Source organism: Phocoena sinus, chromosome 2 (genome assembly GCF_008692025.1).
Source record: "Phocoena sinus isolate mPhoSin1 chromosome 2, mPhoSin1.pri, whole genome shotgun sequence".
NCBI classification, from domain to species: Eukaryota; Metazoa; Chordata; class Mammalia; order Artiodactyla; family Phocoenidae; genus Phocoena; species Phocoena sinus.
This window is the reverse complement of record NC_045764.1, coordinates 157,198,286-157,216,444: the sequence shown is the minus strand read 5'-3', so window position 1 is coordinate 157,216,444 and position 18,159 is coordinate 157,198,286. Positions and strand designations below refer to the sequence as shown.

General features: G+C 42.2%; 1 pseudogene; it reads right to left on the bottom strand.

Annotated features, from left to right (window-relative positions):
- Nucleotides 1-1,230: 1,230 nt before the first annotated feature.
- LOC116749733 lies at nt 1,231-2,769 on the bottom strand (annotated as a pseudogene).
- Between the last annotated feature and the right edge of the window lie 15,390 nt (nt 2,770-18,159).

The following is an 18,159-nucleotide window of genomic DNA, read 5'->3' as shown; positions in this document are numbered from 1 at the left end:
GAATCCTGGGAAACAGGTGAAGGAAGAGAAGAGGACTGAGATAGAGGGGTGGTGGGAATCCCAAACGATTTTCCTTCTGAATTGAGACTCAGGAAGTTTGGAGTGCAACGTTCATGCTCAGCAAGCGGCAAAGACCAGGCTGGAGATCCACAGGGTGAGGTTCCTGAACTGTCACTAGGTTGTCACAGTCTGCAGGCACACAGACCTCTCGGCCCGGACTAACCCCCTAAGTGCACACTGGAGGTAGGTGTTAGAAATTTATTGTAGGGAAGACAGTGGCCCTCCACCAACTCAGGGGACATTGTCTCTGTTCCTCCTCTGCCCCTGCAATCTCCACTCTACCCTCGGGCTGTGGCAAGTGGAGGATACAAGGTGGAAGGGCATGAGCCTCTCCCTTGGAAGACTAAAGAACCCGGGGCATTTTTATAAATAGCTACATCGTTAATGTTTTAACCACTTTGAAACATACAGCAAGTTGAATATTTATTTAAAAATAAACCTCAAAAATATCTATTTACAGTAGAGTAAGAGAGGCATGTGAAAACAACAGGAAGGGGGGACAAGTCAGTCCCAGTGTGGAAGGTCCACCCTTCAGAGCGCTAGAGGCAACTTCACAAACCCCAAGGCTGAACTGAGCTGTGGAGGCAACAGGATGACATTAAGCGAATCCTGGACTCGGGTCACCTTCGATACATGGAGAGGCAGTGAAGTTGGGTGGGGGGCTGCTGCCGGGGATCCTCGTGTTTGGGAAAGTGTGGTGGAGGGATGAGCCAGTGGATGAGGCCCAGTGTGGCAGGAGGGCTCATTTCACAAGCCAACAGGCCTCTAGCTCACCACTTCAGGTGGGTGTTTGGAGGGGACCTGGAGGGCCCTTCCCAGTCCAAGTTGGCTTTGCCGTGGGAGCAGTCGGCATGGCAAGAGTCCCAGAGATAGAAATCCTCTTTGAGAGACAAAAACAAAAGAACGGAACAGGGAGTGATTAGCAAAAATGAATCTGAATGCAAGTGCCACAGTCTCTCTTGCCAGGTGGCAAAGCAGCCATCAGCTGACATATCTGAGTCGATACGGGAACTCCCAGGAGGGGCAGCCAGCCACACGATTCCTCTCCCCCACAACCACGTGGTCAAGTGCAGGCCTGTGCTTCTGAGATCAACGCGTTAACATTTCTTCCCCATGAAACCAGAAAGGTCAGTGGTGTAGCCCTTGTAGCAGTGAGGCGCAAGGTCGAGTCTATCTGTACACGAGATGGGAGAACTGGGCAGACTTGTAGTTCAGCTGGTTGTTGGGCATGAACTTGTGCAGCTCGCTCTTTTTGCAGCAGGGGTCGTAATGGTAGGTGCTGAGGCAGGCGTCGCAGGAGGCTTTCAAACACTGTGTGCAGGTGTTGGCGGTCCCTGGGCGGTCACAGAAGCCACAGCGGGAGGCGGCTGCAGGGGAGGGCTTGGATTTCGAGTGGAGGTGCAGCGGCTGGTCGAGGCCCTGTGTCTGGCCTGCATACTTCTCCCGCAGAGATGACCCATAAGCCAGGCTGTCATGGGCGTAGGCCTTGCTGGGGAAGCCGTCGGGCTTGGAGGCCGGGGAGCAGGTGAGCAGGCTGTCGCAGCGCTGGCAGAGGGAGGAGCTGCAGGACAGACCGCAGTTTTGGCACTTGGAGAGGGCGGACTCTTTGGCGGGGATAGAGCGCTTGTGGTAGATGGGTGGGCGTCATTTCTGACCAGCCAGACATCTAGCTGCAGGGCATCCTGCCTCCGGTACGTGGCCCTGGGCTCCGAGTCTGTGTACAGATCCACATCCTCCTAAGCGGAGAAGTACATGCCACGCAGCAAGCCAAGGCCATTGTTGGGGGAGCAGGATGGCAGGTCATCCGGGCTGCCGTGGGGGGAGCTGGACATGGTCAGGAGCGAGGGGAACAGGCGGACGATCTTGTCCTTGAGGTCGTCTCCCAAGTCTGCTGCCACAGGCTCCTTCCGCAAGCTCAACGAGGTCTTCAGGGGCGGCTTCCGGCTCTCCCAGTAATTGTCATAGGTGTCCACCGACCTTGAGGGCTTGGTCACATGGGGCTTGTAGTAGTCCTTGGCTGGCCAACTTCTGGAGCACTAAGCGGGCCATGGAGGTTGTCAGGTGCTCCCGGCCCTCGGCCCGCTGCCGTAGGGCATCTGAGCAGCCTCGCACGTCCTCCGCGCTGCGCCTGCGCTCGCTCACCACGTCCAGCTCAGGGTAGCCTTTGTCCTTGACTTGGGAGTGGATTTCCAGCATCTATTCACACTCCACCTTGGCCAGAAGAGTTCAAAGGAGACCATCTTCACTTGGAGGGTCTCTACCAGCTCTGAGCTTGTACGCAGTCCCCAACTTGAGCACGTAGCCCATGTTATTCAGGATGGCTCGGATGTCCTCTTCCAGTAATGTGGACTTGACGTAATAAACAAAGGGGCCCGTGTAGGTCCTGATGCTTCTGAATTCCTTCTTCCACGGGTAGAGGAAAAGGTTGACACCCACCGTTCCGAGCACACTGAAGGCACAGTGCAGAGCCCGCAGACTGGAGGAGCTCAGTGAGCTCTCCACCACCTCATAGAACTGGATCAGCCGGAATCGATAGAAGGGATCCACCTTGTACAGGCTGAGCAGGGTCGAGGCTGCCACCTGCAGGGACTCATCACTGCCAGGCTGCTGCTTGCTGGGGGTGGTGTCCACTTTGCCTTCATGGAACTGCACGTACTTCCGAAATAAGTCATCCTTATATTTTGCATCCATTGAACTGGGTTTCCCCATCCGATCCGATCCAAGGACAGGGGCTACCTTATTTCCTCCATGGCTTCTGAGATAGAGGCAGGGACATTGCTAAAAGCATTGATATGTCGCCTGCCTGGACCAGCAGAGTGCTCCTGGCACTGCCGCTGAGGACGCCCCGGCCGAGGGGAGCAAGAAGGAGCCACGGCCGCCGCCGAAACCAGGCCTGGCTGGGCTCTCGCAGCTCTGGCCGGCTGCAGCGAACAGATACCAGTAGCCCGGGGCCGCGGCGACCCGGAAACACTCAACCAGGAAGTGATGTCTCTCGGAGGCGGGTCCAAAGGGAGGCCCAGCCGCGGCTACGCCCTGGGCTGGCCTCTGGCGGCGGAGGAAGAAGCGGAAGGCAGAAGAGTGAGCAGAGAGTCGGTGGAGTCCCGCTTTGGGGCCTAAAGGCCCACTCGCAGGCAGATTCTCAACCACTGTGCCACCAGGGAAGCCCTGCTTCCCAGCAATTTGATGGAATTCACTTTACATTATGTAGATGCCAACTGAAGCACCTTAATCAAATCATCCCAAACAAAGTGGCTGTAGCTTGACTTTTGTGTCGTCCAAACTGGTCTTCAGGGGCCCTTCTAACCAAATAAACTAAGCCAAAAGCTACTTCTGTCTTTTTTTTTTTTTTTTTCAGGACTCACAAACGTGCAGTCAACACACAGTCAGCAACTAATTGATTGTGGCCTTTGGGAAGTCACATGGCTTGATGTTCAGAATCCCCAGCTGCTTCTCAAGGTCAAGCATGCCTTACTTAAATGAGATATTTATTCTTGAGGACACGCTGCCAGTCCTAAAATTTTCTTGAGGACCTAAGGGGAGCATTTCACTTGAGGACATTTTCATTGGGGGAACTTTATGGTTGCCTGTGTACTATGTCAAAAAAAATCACCTGAAGGTGGTCTTAATTTACCTTATTACTGAAAGGAAAATGTGCTGAGATAAAACTACTGCAGGATAAGTAGGCTTTTAGGCACCTTCTAGTATGTAATATTGAAAAATAATATGTTTTTCTGAAGGGACTGGTAAGAACATGTGGAGAGGAAGTTTTATTCAAGAATTGCACATTTTAAAAAAGCAAAGTTTTCTTCTCAGAGAAGAGTCCCTTGATAAATACTATACTTCAATAGTAGCAATTTCTGCTGAGTTTCTATAAACGTTATCATATCTATATGTTTACATCTATCATTTTAATAATATTCACATGTTGCTTTTAATTGTACTTTATTCCACTTTTTCTCTTAATAAAATTTCAAATCCATTGAGTACATATGGATTGATTCTTAGAGTTCATATGACAAAGATTTATTAAGCACCTACTATATACAGGAAGTACCTATATTATTCTAGAAGACAGCAGGATATAATAATAGAAAGTATTTACTTTAAAGGCCAGTGACCTTGAATTTAAACTCAGCTTTTACAGTTACAGTCTTATGACCTGTGGCCATCTGACTTCAGTTCTCCGAGTCTCAGTTTCCTCATATGTATAACAGTACTAATGAAGCCTTATGGACAAAACTGCTTGGAGAGTTCAATAAAATAATTTTCAGAGACCAAACATTTCCTAATATATAATACATATGCAATAAATGTAAGCCCCTCCCCAAGCCTTATATGTCAGGTGCTGGAAAGCTACATGATATATGTGTCATACACACAGGGGCAGGGATAACTATGACATTTATAACTCAAATCTGTGCTAACATACTAATCATTCTAAAGACAGTCCTGCTTTACACAGACTCCTTGATTATACCAAGCAGCAAGCATTAAATGAGTCCTGATATTTCCAGAGCTGCATTATATCTCATTTGAGATACTTCCTAAAAAAGTGTAAGAAATCTTGGCACTAGCAAATCTAAATATATTCATAGATTTGTCTTCAGCTTGTCATATGCATTCTCTTAAACATAAGGCACTTTATAGTTTATAAATGAGCACAGTAATTCACATGCCCCGGGGTGGTTTTGCTTTGCTTGCATTTAAAAAGGAACACTCTATCAAATGATGGGGTTTATCCTTTTAATAATTAGGAAGAGTTCTATTAAATTCCACCAAGGCCATTCTTTCAACGTTAAGGTTGCAATCTCTATTCAGAAGAAAGATTTTAATTACCTCTTTAACCCCTCTCAATTCCACTATGATTTACAATGATTGTCATTTGCCTCCTTCTGGGCCAGGCATCCACAGCTCTGCATGCTCTCTCTCCTGTCTTAACTGCCTTCTCAAAATTGAAACTTCATTAACACCTTACTCATAACTTGTTTCTCAGAGTCCTTCTGGTGAAAGGAACATCCATATGACACCCTGAAGATTCAGGAGGACTATGCTAATTTGCATAGCAGTTTGCACAGTTTTTGTTGCATTAGTTTAAGGATTAGAATTAAGAAGTGACATGTCTTCCCTTATCATATAACTGTGTGAATACAACTCTTAGAATACTCTGGATCCATCCTGAACAAAAACTTAATGGAGAAAAGAGGGGATAGAAGAGAGAAAGAATCCAGGCTAACGCTGTGGTTCCGTATCTAGAAAAGACTACAGAGAAGTCATGGATAGACCCGTTTGGGTCCATCTGACTCCATTTTCACTCCCGGTGTTACTCTTTCCTAAATTCAGAAATGCCTCAGTCAACTCCTTTACTAATTTTTTCAAATCTAACTATTGTCCTTGTCTCTGGCCGTTAATTCTCTAGCTTAGCTGTTTTGGTCTTTTCCTGAGATAGGTGAAACCACATTATCCTTTCTTTCTAGTTTTCAAAACAATAATGAATTTGTAAGTCCCCAGGAGGATGCTATTCTTCTGCAGGGCAGTAATAATGACTAAAACGGTTAATAAAACATTGCAGACATGAGCTCCCAAAGCGTAGTGCAGCACAGAAATTAGGAATCAGATTCTGGAGTCCGACTCCCTGAGAATGAATCCCAGGTTCACTATTTTCTAGCTGTGTAACCATGAGAGAGCTACTTAAAAACCTCTGAGCTTATTTCTCATCTGCAACAAATGGATAATAACAGTATCTACTGCATAGGGGTTTCTGATGATTAAAATAAGTTACCTATTGTAATCCAAACGTGAAGTATAGCTAGGGCCAATAAATATTAGCAAATTGTTATTACAGAAAGATACATTAATTTCATTTTGACTGGATCATAACAGAAACCAGGTCACCGAAGGAATAGAACCCACAGTGAAAAATTCCATGAGAAATGGGTCTGTGAAAACCCAGAGGCCATAAATGATTTTTTGACATGTTTTATTAGAGAAAAACATTTTCTCCTTATTTTGAGAAAAGCACTTAGCTCTGTCAGGATTAAAGAAAAAGAACGAAGCAAGAGCAAAATAGCACAACTCAACATGATCCGTCACTGCAGAGGTAGCCTCTGATGCAGCCATCAAGCTGCAATCAAAAGGCTAAATGAACAGTATTGTTGCAAGGAATGAGAAGAAGTGAGAACTCACTAAGGGAAACTACCGCTATGGGCTCTTGAAAGTTCATCTCTCAGAAAATGAGGCAAAAAAAATAATAAGATCGTGCCAAGTCTTTTTAATTGATGAATAATTTATGGACGACCGGCAGGAGCATCCATCCAGGCAGCTGATTAAATGCAAAGTATTTTGATAAGCAGAAAGTTACCACCACAGGCCTCACAGTGAAAGGAAAGCACCCCTAGCAATCAACGCCAGTCCATATGTTGGTACGTGTTACCCAGTCTCTTCCTAGAAGCTTATTTCCCCATCCCACCCCGCTTTATCACTGGCAGAAAAAGTTACCTCCTCTGTTTCTTTCTCCTGTCAAAATGATAGAGGCTAAATGTGGATAAGAAAGGCAATTAAAATAGATCTGTCACAAGTATTCTATCCCAGCGTGCCATCCTGATTTCCTTCTCTAGTGTGAACTGCGACCAGAGGATGGTAATTGAAATTTGTCAATGTTGACAGCTGATGACTAATATGGAGATTTTCATTACATATCCCTCCTGGAATGGAAAAGAGATGAGTGCATATTAAATTCCAGATGGAGGCAGCTGTAGGACAGGGAAATGCAGACACTACTCAAGCCAGCCGTGCAATAACTGTTTGGGAGAACTATAAGATCCTCTGAAGTTAATTTGTATGGAAATAGAGATGGCATTGGTTTTCTTCATTTTTCCCTGAGTAGCCGCATCATTTTCCACATGACCATTTATCCTCACAGTCCATTTATGTCAATATCAGCAGGAAGCCCCACCCACTAGCCTTTGGCAGAGTCAGTCTGAAAAACATTAGTTGAACTACTTAAGTTTGAAAATGTTGTAATTTTTTAATACAGAAACCCAGAAGTCATTTCTAGTATTCATCTGTGTGATTTTATATTTTGTATGTGGTTTTCTTGTTTATCAGAATAGCTAAATGAAATCTGATTAATTATATTATCTAAGTAGAATTCTGCCAAAAGATACAAAGAAATCAACGTTACTCAAAATTTTGCTGAGTTTTGTCATTGATCAAGAATGAGTACTCATTCTAATGGATTTCTGGTGAATGGGCAGAAAGTGAAAGGGCTCTAAACTTGTGGTGCAATATCCCAGTTAACTAACATAACAAACTCGGCAGAAGAAAACAATACTTCTTTATTACATCCCGTAAATCTGTGGGGCAGGAATTGGGGCAGTGGTCAACTGGGTGATTCTTCAGGTACACTGATGGAGTTCTCTCCTTAGTACTCAGCTGGAAGATAGGCGGGTCTGGAGGGTCTAAGACGGCTTCACTCACATTTCTGGTTGTATTAACTACATTTCCTGTATTCTTGATGCTCTGGCATCTGGGCTCTTGCTGACGTGGGACAGACTGCCTCTCACAGGGCTAGCCAGTTCCTAGAGATAGCAAGAGTACCTTTCATACAGAAACCAACCTACTCCAAAATCTTTATCCCTCTTCTCTTTATTGGGCTCTCATAGAGCATTTACACTCGGAGGGAATATTCCTCTGTTTTAATCACCCCACAGCCAGGTACCAGACAACTAGGGTCAGCCCCTATACCTGGAAGGCCACTGAAATTATTCAAATTAGCCAATTTCCCTGCTTTCCCTGCCTCTTCCATTCCTTCCCACAAGAACCAAAATACAGGCCCTTGTCCATGCTTTTGCCTTACTCCTCTGCCATCTTATCAACTCCAGTGCGTCCTCATGTGGCCCTGTATGGCCAGGCACGCCCTTTCTTTTCAGAAACTATGAGTATCAAACTATCTTTTCAATGGCAGTCATCTCCTGATTTACGGGCTTCACTACACCTGCATAACAATAAAACCTACATTGACATATTTAAAAAGATCAAAAAACAAAAAAACTGGTGCAGTGGCAGAGATAGCTGGAAGGCTGGGGTCTGCTGGAACCATCATGGGGAGTACCAGCACACGATCTCAGAGTCGGCAGACTTCTTATATCACAGCTCGAGGCACCTATAAAGTGTTCCAAGAGACGTGGGCGGAAGCTGCAAGCCTTCTTATGACATTGCCTTGAAGTCTCAGAATGTCTTTTTCTCTGAATTGGTCAAGGAAGTCACTAGGTGAGCCCAGACTCCATGGAGATGAATTCGCCTCCATCTCCCAACGGGCAGGGTAATAGAAAATTTGCAACCATCTTTAATCTACTGCAAACAAGCTAACTTCAGGCAAGCTCTTAAGGATCCCTAATTGAAGATCGGTGCTGGTGGTAATTCTAAAGGAATTCTAAGGGAAGTTGTTTCCTAATTTTGAGATCTCCTGGGGATAAGACAATCCTCTCTAAGAGCATTACCTAGGATTTCTGCATGATTTCAGGCCCAGTTTTATCTGATTAGTATAGTCACTGGTGCAGAAAGCAAGAAATAAAAATAATAGGGGTGGGAGAGCTCCACTTCATGCCCATGGGAAGAGTGACACAAATAAATATATCTCCTTGATGCCCATGGGAAGAGTGCCACAAATAAATATATCTCCTTATTTCATGGAGGGAGGCATGACAAAATGACGATTATAAAGAGCTAGGAGACAGGTGTGCAGATGCCCCTATGAGGCATTACTGTTGGGATTGTATCCCATTTGTTTTCTAAACCACATGCTTTCTAAACATATATTTGCATTTGGATATAATGAGTGTAATTTTCTCTTACTGACTGAAATCACTTTAAATGTGAAAATGATGAAGCTTAAAAGTTAATAACTCAGCTGATCAATCACCAGCATGCTAAAAGCTCCAGATTTAACCAAGAGTGCTTTCCCCCATCCCCCAACCTGGGACCGGCTAGCTAAGAGCTAAATCCTATGCCAAGAGTGCATTTAGTATTCTTGGGTTCACTCAATCTCTGATGAAAATGTTGTCACCACCAAAGAAGAGGGCTGAAAAATGCAAAAGGCGTGTTTTACTCTTCTTTAGCCTCAATGACAAAGGACATTTAGATGTGCAATTAAGCATTTTTTAAATACTGTGCCTGTTTATTTTTCTATCAACATGGGATAAAATATGAATACACCCTGAATCTATCTAATTACATAGAGAATATTGCAGAAGCAACTTCCTTACATTTCATTGAAAAAGAGCAGTCATACTGCTGGACTACATTCAAGAAGTCATTGCTTTCCTATCACCAGGCAATTGTATTACTTTACATAATCAGTATTCAGGGGATGGTATTTTGCTAATAGGCAAAATCCTACAATGACAATTTAAATGGTTTGAAACATGCATGAGATAATTTGGAGTCACAGCTCTGCCAACTGCTAAACAAGTGCAGCAGGAATGTAGACTCTCTGAGCATGAAGACTGCTGTTGGGGGAACAGCCTGTCCTGTTTGATCAAGGAGACTTTGCTCACATCAAGTCAGGAGCTCAAGCCAGCTAATATCATCATTTCAGACTCTTACTAGGGGAGATTAAGTGTCTTCACTGGATAACTCCATCGCTTACCATGGGTGGAAACAGAAAACGGGCAGATGGTTTTCAGTGGTTAGGAGTGCAGACTCAGGCTAGAATATAAAAAAAAATCTTGGTTTGAGCCCTGGCTCTGCTACTAATTAGCTCTGTGAGTTTGGGTAAGTCAGTCAGTCTCTCTCAAATTGACTCTTCATCTGTTTAAAAAGTAAAAACAGGACTTACCTCCTAGAGCTATAAGGATTAACTGAAATATTATATGCTCAACAGCTCAAAGTCTGACAAGTAAGTACTCTGTAAAAGTTCACATCTGCTGTTTAAATTGGGAAATTAACAGAATTTGGAAATGACGAACCCCACATGAATGGGCTTTAGGGGGTCAATGAATCCACAGAAAATGTGCCAAAATTCTGAATTTTTCTGGGAAGAAGTTTCATAGCTTTCATTAAAGTCCCAAGTGGGCTCACAACAACAACAAAATAGTAACTATCACTACCTTATGTATTTGACAGTATAGAAAATGTATGCTTATGAACCTTCAACAAATATTCTTCAAGTTTTACTAAGTACAGGCACCATGCTAAGTTCTGAGGATGTTACGATGAGTCTAAGTACCTTCCCATAGAGAGGTGTGTGTGGAGGAAGGGAGAATGAACATCAGTGACTAATCCATAAATAAATGTGAAATGTGATACATATTATGAAAATGAAGAGCAGGGTACACATGGCAGGAGAAAACAATCTAGGTAACTTTTTAGACTGTTGCACCCAAGCCTTACGTTTCAGTAGATCTGGCTTCCAGGGTTGGGGTGGCAGGGGGCTCAGACTCCTTGCACTTGGCTGGGATGCATTAGGGCTGATGGCTACAGCCCTAGGCCATGTGGGTGGGGCTGTGTGTGTACCTACTGTGTCTCTTCAGGGGTCCTACTCCGTGCCCACCTCCTCCCAAAGTAATCCAGCGCTCCTACTGGTGTGGCTAAAGTCTAGATGTACCACACAGCGGGCCCTTTCTTCCTCTTAGAACTGATTTACTGCAAAACCTTAGCATACTGGGACCATAACATACATTTATTTTTTCAAGACAACAGCCTCCTACAATATTATTTCAAGCCCCCTTTCCTGCTTGAAAGCCATTTCCTAAACAACATCATCAACAAATTTGTAGTTGTATATGGTAACAGATGTTAGCTAGAATTATTGCGGTAATCACTGCACAATATGTATTAATATCAAATCATCATGCTGTACTCCTGAAACTAATATGTCAATTTTACCTTAATAAAAGAAGAAAAAAGCATTTTTGTATTTATTCTTTTTAAATGTCTATAAATTACAAATATAATTTTACATAAGTGCATTAATCAATTATAACATATTTGCCTTTGTGGTCTTTTTTTTTTGGTGGTACGTGGGCCTCTCACTGTTGTGGCCTCTCCCATTGCGGAGCACAGGCTCCGGACGCGCAGGCTTAGCAGCCATGGCTCACGGGCCCAGCCGCTCCGCGGCATGTGGGATCCTCCCGGACCGGGGCACAAACCCATGTCCCCTGCATCAGCAGACGGACTCTCAACCACTGCGCCACCAGGGAAGCCCCAGCCTTTGTGGTCTTTTATTTTCTTTTGCTCTGTTTCACTTCCACCTCTCCCTCCCAACTACATCAGTGCCCCTATAACACTGCCCTTATTAATAATTCAGCTAGTATTAAATATGTATCTATATGAAACTGTGTTATTATCCATACTCATAGAGTCATTTGTGTGTATATTTATGTATATATAGAAAAAGAATCATATAACAAACACCCTTCCACATCTTGCTCACCTGAATTAGCAGTATCTCTTGGCTATTCTCCCAAGTCAATTATTATAGCTGTATTTAATTTTTTTTTTTTTTTTTTTTTTGTTTGTTTGTTTGTTTTTTTGCGGCACATGGGCCTCCCACTGCTGTGGCCTTTCCCAATGAGGAGCACAGGCTCTGGACGCGCAGGCTCAGCGGCCATGGCTCACGGGCCCAGCCGCTCCGCAGCACGTGGGATCCTCCCGGACCGGGGCACGAACCCTCGTCCCCCGCATCAGCAGGCGGACTCTCAACCACTGCGCCACCAGGGAAGCCCCCTATAGCTGTATTTAATTTTTAATGGCTGCATAATATTCCATAGTATGGATATGCCATGATTGTTTCTGTCATTTTTCTAAAGTTAGGCATTTACTTTTTCCAGGATTTTATACTATGAACGAACTTGCATTAATTATCCCTGTTCATACATTCTTACATACTGGTAATTCCCAAGAAGGGATCTCCTCAATCAAAAGTTATATATGTTTGTAATTTTAACAGCGATAGGCAGTTGGTTTTCCAAAATGACTAAGCGATTCACATTTTGTTACCACCTATCTTCACAGGTACATGTAGGATACACAGTGTTAACTGCTGTACCCTATTCCCAATCTGCATCCTGCTCAGAAGAACTTTATCCTACCAGATGCATAAGCCACACCCCAACTTTCACCACCCTAATGATTCTATGCCTTGAATTCCATTTGATCATTTAACAAATATTTATTGAACACCTACTGTGTGCCAGTTACTTTTCTAGGCACCTTGGGATATACAGGTAAACAAGACAGCTGAAAGAAACAATGAACAACTGTTACCAAAAGTAAATTTGAGGTGCTGAGAAGTATGTGTTAGGGAAAGGTCACATAGTCTGGGGAGAGTTTACTGAAAGAAGAAATACTCAACTTTTTTCCCTCTTTTAAACCCATTGCATTAGTTTCTTATGGCTACTATAACATGTTACCACAAATGTAGTGCCTTAAAACACTTTGCTCCCCTTTTAACTGTATTAGCTTCCTGATGTGGTGCTGATAAATTGCCACAAACTTGGTGCTTTAAAACAACTGACATTCCAACAAAACTACAATGAGGTACCACCTCATACCCATCAGAATGGCTATCATCAAAAATTCTACAAACAACAAATGCTGGAGAGGGTGTGGAGAAAAGGGAACCCTCCTACACTGTTGGTGGTAACGTAAGTTGGTGCAGCCCCTGTGGAAAACAGTGTGGAGGTTCCTCAGAAAACTGAAAATAGAATTACTGTGATATAGCAATCCCACTCCTGGGCATATACCCAGATAAAACTATAATTCAAAAAGATACATGTACCCCTATGTTCATAGTAGCACTATTCACAATAGCTGAAACATAGAAACAACCCAAATGTCCATCAACAGGTGAATGGATAAAGAAGATGTGGCACATATATACAATGGAATACTACTCAGCCATAAAAAGGAACGAAATAATGCCATTTGTAGCAACATGAATGCAGCTAGGGATTATCATACTAAGTAAGTCAGAAAGAGAAAGACAAATATCATATGCTATCACTTATATGTAGCATCTAAAATATGGCACAAATGAACCTATCTACAAAACAGAAACAGACTCACAGATATAGAGAACAGACTTGTGGTTGTCAAGGGGGTGGGGAGTGGGGGAGGGAAGGACTAGGATTAGCAGATGCAAACTAGTATAGAGAGGATGGATAAAAAAATAAGGTGGTACTGTATAGCACAGGGAACTATATTCAGTATCCTGTGATAAACCATAATGGAAAATAATACAAAATAAAGGAATGTCAAAAAAAAATGTAAAAGAGTTGACATCCACTATCTCACAGTTCTGGAGGCCAGAAATCTGAAATCATTTTCACTGGGCTGATATCGGGGTGTCAGCAGAGCTGTGCTCCCTTCGAATTCTCTAGGGGAGAAGCTGATCCTTCTCTCTTCCAACTTCTGGTGGATGCTGTCATTCCTTGGCTTGTAGCTGCATCACTCCACCTTCTGCCTCTCTGTTCACATTGCCTTCTCCACGTCTGTCTGTGTCAAATCTCCCTCTGCCTCTTTCTCATAAGAATACATGTGATTACATTTAGGGGCCACATGGATAAACCAGGATGGTTTCCTCACCTCATAATCCTTAACTTAAACCTGCAAAGGCATTATTTGCCATATAAAATAACATTCACAAGTTCCAGGTAATAGGACATAAATATCTCTAGGGGGAGGTAGAGGGGCATTATTCAGCCTACTACACTCATTTATTTATTTTTTGCACTGAATTCACATTCAGAAATTTTTATTTTGGATGTGAAAAATTCAGCATATACCTTCCTTACCCATGATTTTGGAAAACTAATATAAACAGTGACTAATATATATTTATATATAATACATTTATATTACATTATTATAATATATATAAATATATAAGACAAATTCATGCAAAGAAAGTTATCTACCATCATTAAATTTTCCCACAAAACATAACAGATTAAGAAGCAGTTCTATCTGTTAATCCCATACTCCTAATTGTCCCTCCCCTTCCACTTTCTCCCCTTTGGAAACTATCACCGTATTGTAAATCAACTATACTTTAATAAAAAATAAATAAATAAAAAGGAAAGAAGCAGTTCTATATCTCTGGTCCATTCTGAGCACTAAATCATTAGGTGCTCCTAGTTAAATCATTTTTTCTTGCAATAGTTTGAGTTCTAAGTATTAGCATGTACTACTTTCCTCCTCACAGTTTAAAAAATGATTTTCCATTGTCTATAACCCTTTTTTGGTTCCAACCTTTTCAGTCTTTTATTTTCTCCAGTTTATCCATTATGTTCCCAGCTTTGCCCCAAGAACTACATAAACAAGTTTCCAGTTTGCTTTGCACTCAAGCACAGTTGAATGAGGTTGCTGTCGGTTTCTTAATTTGTTTCTATATTTGTTTATTTATCAACTACTATAAAATTTTTATAAAGTATATCAATTATTTAGAGCCCAAGAACGACCAGAATTTATTTTTCTACCTTTTATACTAAGGAGAAAGATAAGTTCTTCGCAAACTTATTCTTTAAAAGTACATGGTAAAAAAAAAAAAAGTTTGAAATAATTTATTGAACATTGCATGTGTGTATGCCTTTACATTGGCAGAGACTTATCCAATCTCTTATAATACCCAGTTTATAGCTGACACTCACATTCGACAAGAAACAATCCATCGTTTAGCCATGACAGACATTGCTGGCCAATCCTGATGCATTCTTTTTAGCTGAGATTTGGCTTCAGAATTCTTCTGAATGAGACTCTCTGCCAATCAGGTGTCAGAGCTGGCACCTGAGAGGACACCTCTTTACTGTCCCTGGATAGACTCACTTTTCCAGATTTTACTCTGCATTTAAAATGTGGTCATAAATTTACTCCAGTAAACTCTGCGGGCAGTATATCCACACCTCATGGTAATTTTGGGAACTCACAATTTCAAGCAGCTCTTTATTGGAAATATAATCCTATGTGCTACTTCATTCAACAAGTTACTTTTCTTGATTAACTTTTAAGGATAATAATAGCCAGAAATCATTAGAAGAAAAAAATCCCTTTCTATTTTCGCTTTCATACACACGTTCTTTTCTCTTCTACTGTCTGGCATTTTCTATTTTTCTCTTTCTTCCTGAACATAATAATAATAGTAATAGATAGCCATTGTTTTGAAATAATATGTAGCATTTAAAATTCTTTGCTCAACACTTTGAAATGTTCTAACAAAAGGTGCAAATGTGTTTTGAAGCACTTTATAGTCAGTCATAAATTAATGATATTGTTTATCCCATCACTACAAGAAATCCAATAGATCTTGTGGTGAAAGACAAAACTCTCCTACTGGATAGCAGATGACTGACACCTCAGAGGAGTACAGGAAATTAAAAACTTCACAGGTGAAATTGACAACTTGTTTTAAAACTTAAATGTTAATTCCCTTACAAGTGAGTCACAAGAAGGTGACTGAAGACTGAAAGTGAAAAAGACTGAAATATTATCTATAAAACACAAACCAAAATCACTTTTGGTTACTCACCCTCCTAAACAGTAGCAATACACTTCAGACCAGTCCTCCTTCAAACAGTGACATACGCTTTGGTTGGAGGAGGTCATGGAAGCATGTGACAGACAGTTGATCTCATGCTAGACCCAGGGGATCAGAAGCTCCTAGCCCCCTCCCTTGTCTTTGGAATGTACATTCTGCCCATTGTCCCCACAGTGGGAGCTGATTTCAAGGATTCAGCCCTGAGGGAGCAATGTGTTACTGAGATCATGTGGATGGAATACATGATGGAGCCCCATTAAGGCCTCTGTATAAACATTTTTAAAGATTCTGGCAGGTGGGTGTAGAGACCTATTTGTCTTATAGCTGACCAAGGCAAGCCTCCCTGTATGTTAAACCTTCCACCTACCAATCTGGAGTGGCTGCCTCTCTCTCTTGTCTCTCCTTAACCTCCATGTACGGGGGCCAGTTTCTGAACCAATAGCTTTGCAGTCAAGCAAGTCTGAACTCAAATCTGTCCCCATGCCCAATTAAATGGTAACCTTAGACAAGTCACTTTGTCTCTCTGAGCTTCCTGTTTTCATTTGTAAGAGGAAGACTGTGACATTATGTAAAGCACCCAGTGTGTACCTGGTGCCATATTACAAGCTCATGAAATGTTAGCTTCCTTCCTCCTTAGGGATGACTTGCCTTGAGCTGGGGAAGGTCAAGGAGACTCTCTTTGGATTTCAAATACTCTAATGCTTGTAGTGGCCAATGACTGATTTCCTATCAGAGATGACTTGGAGGTGCTAATTTTAAAAATGTTAAACTGATTTGAACGTACTTTGATCAGTGCAAACACAAAGTGCTGGGTTGATTTTCTGTAATTCAAACTATCTTAATTGTAGAGGTAAATTTAGAAACTTCCCATTTCTAGCCAGTGAATTTTTAGGACTGATGCTTTTAAAATGAACACTAAACTTTGTATAAGTTATTTCCCCTCTCTGGGTATCAATTTCAGGGAGCACTCTGGTCTAATAACTCACACCATTTAGTCCCATTGAGGGATGCTACTGAAGGGGGTGAAAACTACTGAGCAAACTGAGGGGTCTAGACCTTCCAAATACCCCATATCCCCACCCTTCAAGCAGAGTAGCTTCAATCTTATATGTTATATGCTACAAGTTTCTGTGTAAGATGATTTGAAAATGATTTTATAAATGAAAATTTTACATCGCTGTTTTGAGTGAGCATACTTTCTGCCTGGTCTCCCCCTGCCTGTCCCTGGGATCCCATTCCAGGCCATTCTCTTCCATATTCACTTTAGCCACACTAACATTCTTTTCCTTCATAACAATTACATTGCATTGATTATTTATTTAACATATCTCTGTTCCACTGGACCGTAAAGCTCCAGTGGGCAGGATCTAGCCTGTTTATTCTCTGCTCCATACTTACCAGTAAGTACAATTGTCAGCCATACATACCCCAGGGAGCTGAAAGATCTCTGATTTAACCTATTTCTATTCTTGTTCCAAAACACCTGATGTTTGTCAAAGATGTTTTTAGTTTCCTCAAAGGAAACGTGACAGTCAACCACCCTGAACCAGTTCCAGTCTAACTGCAAGAACAGCGCCTGTGCAGAGGAAACCTAGAAGTGTCCGAAAGTTGCCTTAGCTTCATATTATCATGCTAAGATCTCGGCCCCGAAATGGAGACATATACCTTGCTATGCCCAATCAGTGCTGTGTCCAAGGGAGCCTAAGGGGCTGCACATGTGCTAGCTATTCCTAGATATGTCTACCCTTTTCCCCAGTTTCTGAAGATACCTTCCTCTTACCCCTTAGAAGTCCCCCACTTTCCTCCCTTTGGGGAGAAGGTGTCTTTAGAGCACGAGTTCTCCCTTCTCCATTCTTTGATCAACAAATACAGTTTCTGCTCCTCTTTGCCCAACTTGGTCTCATTCAATTGGCACAATGGAACTGGGCAAGGTTGGAGTCCACCCAACTGGAGAGGGTTAGTAACACAATGTCTGGCACAATAGGTGGTAAAAACAATCTGGAGCTGAGGAACTGATGAATGTGTAAATACATAAATGTACACACATAAATGTGTAAATACATAAGTGGAGGGAGGCATGAGTTTGAGTCCCAATATTTATAAATTGCAATGTTACTTACTATAATTTATCTCTAAAACTAGTGTTTGGGCTTTACAATCGCTACAGATTATCCTGAAGTGAAAATTCTTTGATTACATGTTTTACAATAAAGCAACTTATTAAGACTTTCAGTGTAATGATTCCTAAAGTTCTGAAATAGACATAGCCATAACAATAAATATGGTTATTTGGCCAACTACCATACACTAGATATTTTAATTACGTGACCTCTAGTCCTTAGATACCCTTCAATTTAAGTATGAGATCCATTTTGTAGAAGAGAAAAGTAAAATTCAAATACTTCTTCTCCCAGATCACCCAGAGAGGGGGAAATGGCTAGATTGTGTCAGTCAACCCCCACTGGACCATGTCAAACTCAAATGAACATTTCTCAGACTCTTCAAGCTAGGATTTGAGATGTGAATTGGCTTCTATCACTTACAGACATTAAGGCAAGATTTGGAGA